The following is a 6,838-nucleotide window of genomic DNA, read 5'->3' on the forward strand; positions in this document are numbered from 1 at the left end:
TCTCTGAGCAGCTTTGTTTGCTTTTAATAAAGTTAATCGCACTCCTAATTTGTATGTAATGAAAAGATAAAAGGGAGACATGCGGGCGAACCTTCCATTGCAGTGGAAGCAGTCCTGGTACTGCTGCTAGCCACCTCCCCATCCCTGCCTTCCCACTTCCTTGTCCACTGCAGGAGTCTGAGTCGGGTGGTTGTCTGGGGATCCACCCAGCCCACTAGTCCCTGCAGCTCCCCCCAGGGAAGCTTCCTGGGACCTATTTGTCATTTCCTTTGACTAGCCCCTGATGAAAGCTTTAAGTTCGACTAGGACCTTTGAAACACACTCCCCACCCACCATGCCTAGTAGCCCCGTTTCTTGAAGGCAAGTGTTAGCCCATTGGCCGGGCACATAGCAAGTGAATCTATTCTTGACAATGTTGCCAGCTAGCCTTGACTTCCTCCATAAGACTAGAGGAGCATACGAGTGGTTGGAGGTGATGGCTTGATTTACTTGTCTATGGGTTGACCCTTCTGTATATCCCACTTACTCAGCCATCATACTCACAGCATACCCTTGCCTCACACATCGAGTTCAACCAGTTGTTCTCTCCAGGTCCTGACACATGCATGTGGCCTTCAGGCAGGTCCTCATTCGGCCTCTCTGGACTTCAGCTTCTCTGTATATCTCAGGCAGGTAAACAGTTTAAAGGGAATGGTAAGGCGGCTCATCAGTGATCCCTGAGTCTCAGTGTACCACAGAATGTTTGAGGTACCTGCTCCCTGGCATCAGGTTACCACAACAGAGTCCTTATCAAGGCACTTCGCCACCCTAGAGATAGCTTCCATGAGAAAGTACTCTGGGAGGAAGCTGTTCAGGAGTGGATGAATGAGAGCCCTAAGCTCCCCCGCCCCACCATTAAAACAGCGTCACAGTTACTGTTCACTGGGGACTATGGTTCGGGGCGGAGGTGGAAGGGGCCACTTGCATCTCCAAGCCTTGTTGCAGAAGTCCATGTCTGAGACCTTAAGCTATCCACAGTAGAGACATAAAGATGAGGCTGATTTGATGCGTGGGGCGGGGGGAGGCATTTGTGCTCAGTACACAAGGAGGAAGTGAGGTTTGGGGGACAAGCAGGCCTTCCTCTGCCCTACCAGGGCCAGGTCAGGCAGGGTACAAGCTGAGCTCCAGACACAGCTGGGTGTGTGAAGAGAACAGCCCCGCTGGAGGGGGCTCCCAGCATGGCACGCCTGAGCAGCAATCTGGAAGCTATTGGGCTGGTGCGTTTCTGCGATCCACCGCGAATGCCATGCCCAGTTCATTTCCTCTAAGGAAACACAACCTCGGGGGATAATTAGAGCTTCTTTGCGTACACAATCCCATATTGTTTATCCAACACAAATTAAAAAACGTGGGCCCTGAGAACATGGAGCGAGAGATAAAGGAACCTCCTCCTCCCCCCTCCTTCTCTCCCTCCTCTCCCTCCTCCTTTCCCTCCTCCTCCTCTCTTCCAGCTGGATCTCATTACCCTGCCTGGCCAGGCCAAGCCTCAGCTCCAGCCTCACCCTCACCCGACTGGCTTCCACCCTTCTACACAGTCTTTGTGCCCCCGCCCCAGACTGGATCCTTAGGGTCAGGGTCTGCAATCTTCCCCATGCCTTCTGTGTCTGCTCTGTGGAAAGGTAGCCCTGGAATATGAGCCATTGGCTAGAGTGGAGTTTGTTCCTGTGCCGTCTCAAGGATCCTCCCATTGAGGAACAGAAAAAGTACTAGCCCACAAATACAACTTGAACCCAGGAGCAGAGGAAGGCCTTATACCCTGAGGGCTGCTGGGAAAGAAAGGCTAGCTCTCTTGGCCCCTGCCTTGCCCCAGATCCCCTCCACTGCCCAGATGTGCTCCACCCAGACAACAGGGAGCCCAGTCAGCCTGGCCTGGGGGCCCCTTCCACAAAGCCCAGCCCCTCTCCCCCCAGGGCTCAGCCCAACAAAGGAGGATTCTCAGCTGGGCAACTCAGGGCGGGAGGAAGGAGGGTTGTGGGTGGAAAATAGCTTCGGAACCCAAGGTTGGCCATCTCCATGAAAGCCCTATTATTGCTTGAGCAGCTAAACGTCTTGCTCAGCATGGGCAATTCAGCTCTCCTCAATTCCCTGTCTCCCCCTAGGAATAGCTCCACATTCCAGCACTGCACAGCCAGGCTTTTTAAGACATAGGGAGGCAGGATGATGGAGGAGGCTGCTGGGAAGGGCCAAGGAGGAAAGGCTGCAGATGGGGCACACCTTTGCCAAGCCTTCAAGCACAAAATGGCCCCATGGAAGTTGGTTTGTCATTAGGTTTGTCCACTGAGTTTCCTTGGTGTCATGGCTCACTTCCTGGGACCTTGACTCTGAGAAGCTCTGTCAGGCTTTTAGCTGGGGGCTGGGACAATGTTCCTCCAAAATCTACTGAGCACAAAACAGTGTGGTTGCTCTGCCTCCCGAGGCCAAAGGCTATCAGGCCAATCCTCTGTCCTGCACCCTAATCCCTGTGCCTTAATCTCAATCCCCCTTCACTAGAAAGACTGAGGAAGGCTGGACTCTCTCTTGGGCCCTAACTCTCCTCCCACAGGCAGGCAGGGGATGGGGAGCTGGCTGGCTGAGGGTAAGTGGGTAGAATTTTCTCTGGTTGAAGTGAAGAGGAAGTTGGGTGAGCTGAGAACACATTCCCCGTCTGGTCTGGTCTTTTAGCTCTCCTGCCCCCCCCCCACCCCCATTTGGTTTGTCTCTGCGCTGGAAAGAACATGTGCTTGGCAGATTTTTTTATTAACTCTGTAGCTTGCGCTCTCTCTTTCTCTTTCATTCTCTTGTTCTCTCTATCTCTCTCTGTGTGTATCTGTCTCTGTCTCTCTCCTTTTTGCTTGCTTGACAGAATTCAGATTAGACAAAACATGAGCTCATTTCTGCCTGAGGAAAAAAAGAAAGGAAAACCACTCCTCCTGCCCTCCCCCATCTTCACCTCTCCTTCCTGGCCTCTCCCTTCACTGTTCACCACACTGCCTGATAGCCTGAATGCTCATCTGGCCAGCACCTCTGAGATGGGACCAGCTCCCACCCAGCTCTGGAGGGCACAGGTTCTTGACAATTGGTAGGGGGTGGCAGTGGGCCGTAGGAGGTGGTCTGGATAGGGTATGCCCAGGTTCTGAGGGTTAGTGATCAAGGCAGGCCCTGTCAGCATTTCTAGGAACCTGTGGGCATTACACCAGTCACCAAACTCTAGCTCCTAAGGCCATCTGGGCCTGTCTCTCTCTCACATTCCTCCGGAACAGTTGTCACTACCACCCGTCACCAAGCTGCCTAATTGGGTCTCCAGCTCATCACCTCTGAGCACTTGTGAGGCGTCTTCTCCACAAGCTTCGGACTAAATCCCTGAAAGGACTGACTTTCTGTTTTCATGGCTGCTTAGTACACGGCGGCTTGAGGTGCCCACTGGAGCTGGAATTTAAGCTTTAGCACTCTCTTGTCAGATCTTAATCAACCCCTCCACTGAAGCTCAGTTTCTTGTCTGTAAAGTTGGACAATGAGATCTACATTGTAAAATTATCACCAGGTTTCAATGGCATCCGAATCCTTTTGCCCTCTTGACATGGGCAAAGATGGCTAGCAGGTCCCTGATACAGTAAGTGCAGGGGTGCTCTTATTCCTCTTCCATTCCTCTCTCCCTTTCCTGATAGACAACTGGGGTGGAAAGACAGCCAGGATTGGGTTTAGATAGAAGAAAGAGCTTCCTCAGAATGTAGCAATCCGAACCCAAAGGGAACAGCCAGTGGAAGGTTTAGAAAATGGCTGTCATCTTGTCCTGGAGGGGAAAGAGCAATGGGATGACCATGGGCTGTGCTGGGACTTAAACCCTGAGATAGAGTCTTCTTTCCACCATTCCTTATGTGACCTAGACCAGGTCACTGTGCTCCCTGAGCTTCTTTCTCCTCCACTCCCTCCCCCGCAGCCCCTCCCTCCCACCCCACCCCCCACCCCCGTGGAAGAGGAACCTCCTGTGTGCGCAGCCACTGAAGCATCTTTATTCGCATCTGTGGGCTGCTCCAAAGACTTCTTGTCTCCAGGTCATCAAGGCTGGAAAGGGGGTTCTGGGGGCTGCCCTGGTTACTGTGGTTACTGTGGTTGCTGGGTCCCCAGGGACCTTTTAAGTCACCCCGAGAGGCAGTTGAGACCAATGGGCCCCTCTGGGTCACTGAGCTCCCTTACCCCTCCCAGGCACCCTCCTCTCTGAGGCCCACCACCGCCTGCCTGCGAGCTGTCCCTTAGCCAAGCGCGGCAGCTCTGCTCCTCTAATCTCGTTTTATAAATTAATCCCTCTCTTCCCTTAATCATTTTCATTGCCTGCCTCTGAACCCATTCCAATCCATCTACTGCTCCTGCACCTTCTCCCACTCATCATCCCCTCCTTCAGCCCTCTGGCAAGCCGTAGCTGCCTGCGTTCTTGGTCCCAGGTGAGGGCCCAGCTCTCAGTGCACCTGGCCATTTCCCCTTTAGTCCTTCAAGCCAACCAAGCGAAGCACAAGCACATGGTGTTGAACACCAACAGTGCTGGGGTGAAACTTTAACATGTCTATTTCTTTGCACAGCAGCCTCGGGGAGGTTCCCCTGCCTCTCCATCTATAGACCAGGGTGCCTGGAAGGTGAAAGTACGTGCTCGGCAAAGGGCACTCTTCTCTTGAGTAGAGTCTGCTTCTCTTCTCATCTGGATCCTTATTCTGCAACCTGATAATCCACAAGAATACAGGACACAGGCTCTACAGCCAACACTGACCGCAGACAAGAGCCTCATTCCTCTTTTGTGGTCAGCTTCCTGGGGGAGAAGACGGGGCTATAAGTTATCACCTGCCATAGGAAGAAAGCTAGACCTACAAAAGCAGCCAGCCATGAAGATGGTTGGAAGGGCTCTGGATGGGATATGGTAAGGCCTTCCATGCTCAGGCTCAAACTCATGGCAAAGGCCCCAGAGGTGGCCCCCCATTTCATGCCCCCCATTCACTCTGGGAAGTAAGCCCTGGGATCATCTATATGTGCCTCAGGTGAGAAAACAGTTCAGAGGGGGTTGGTTTTGTGGTGTATCTGTGTTGATTGGGTTTGGTTTGGGAGGCGGGACCTTACGCTGTAGCTCAGGCTCGGATGAGCCCTCTGCATGAGTACCCTGAAAGCTGGGATTATATACTATGCCTGTTCAGAGCCCCTACTTTTAGAGTACTCCAGCCTTTTGGGCCCAAGTGAAGGGATTGTAAGCCCAAGACCACTTGCCTACCTCTGCCACAACTGGAACTGGTGGCTTCAGTGACAGTGAGCATAGAGCTTACTGTCTGTGGTGGCCTAAGCTACTTTGGGACCCTGGGCTGTCAGATACCAAGCTTGTGCATCAGACAGAGAAAGCTCACTATAGCTATAGGACAAAGGAGGTGGCTAACAGTGACCAAGCAGCTTCTAGGGCCTCGGATTATTGCTAAGGAACTAAGAGGTCAGAGAGCTCATCCTTAAACACAGCAGGCACAGGAATGGAGTCACGAGGACATTACAGAGGCAGCCACACCTGCCAGAGGGGACAGGATTCAAAACTTTCAAGATGACCCGTAAAGCGTTCAGAGGAGACAGCCAAGCCGGCATGGGGGCAAAATAGTATCCTGGTCAGAAGGACACAAGCACTGAGTGAGTTTCAGAGGTAGTGCCAAGAGCTCCAAGTCTATGGAACTTCCTTCACTTCCTCCCTGCCCATACTAGGTAGGTCCTGCCTCGGGTGGGAGAGTTTCAATAGGCTAGAGTCTCTCTTTCGCACTTTACTGGAAACTGACCTTCTTCAATACCTCATCTGTAGGAATCTCAGTTCCCCACCGGGTAGCTGCCACTATGGATTCCAGGTAGCAAATATCATGGTCATCCTGATGAAAATTAGCATCTCAGAGTACACTGTACTGTAGCACATCTACCATGCCCACTTTCTCTGCCTGCTCTTTGCCTCAAGTTCCTTCCCACTCCCACTCTCTCTGACCCGCTGGGATCTGAGGGGACCACTAGAAGGCCCCTAGCAAGCATCAGGGCCACTGTCCTTCCTCCTGCCAGTCCTTGGTGCTTTGAGGGACAAGAGAAGTTCTGCTCTCCTTTTGCAGCTTGGATGGGTTTTGCAGTACAGATTACATGATCCACCAGCCTCGAGTTTGTCTACTGCTTTGGCCATCTCTGGCTGAAAAGAGTGGAAGAGAGGAATTAAGAGAGAAAGGGTACAGGAATGCCATCCACCTCCACTCTACATCCCTCTCAACTCACTCTAGACCTCTACCACTGATACCTAAAGGCAACCCTGCTGAGTGGCCACACTATTGTGGCCAGCCCCCCCTCCGCCCCCACCCCTGCCCTTGCCCCCTCCCTAGACTGGGGAGGAGGAGGGATTGAGGAGTGAGGGTTCTGAAGGGGGAGACCAGAAGTCCAGCCTGGTTCTGATTTCCCTGACTGGGGCTGGGAACCAGAGCCTGGTCTGTCTTCAATCCCTACCCCCCCTAGTGCAATGCTTCTCTGCTTTCGGGAACGGCCCATAACCGCAAACACATTTGCTAATGCAGCTAGCCTGCCCGCCCTGGGACAGCTGGCTGGGCCCTGTGCCTGGGGCCAGGCCAGGCAAAGGGCAGGGGGCCTGGCTGGGAAAGGGGCCTGAGGCTCCTCCTCTGCTACTCAGCCACCCTGAACAGGCCTGGTTGCTGCCTGTCTGCCTTGGAGCCCTTCATGGCTGTGTCTCTTTTCATTGCTGAGAAACATGCCAAAGAAACCACGGGCAACAGAGGAGACCTGCACAACTGACCACACAGTGACCAGCTCAAAGATGGGT

The sequence above is a fragment of the Acomys russatus genome, chromosome X (assembly GCF_903995435.1).
Source record: "Acomys russatus chromosome X, mAcoRus1.1, whole genome shotgun sequence".
NCBI classification, from domain to species: domain Eukaryota; kingdom Metazoa; phylum Chordata; class Mammalia; order Rodentia; family Muridae; genus Acomys; species Acomys russatus.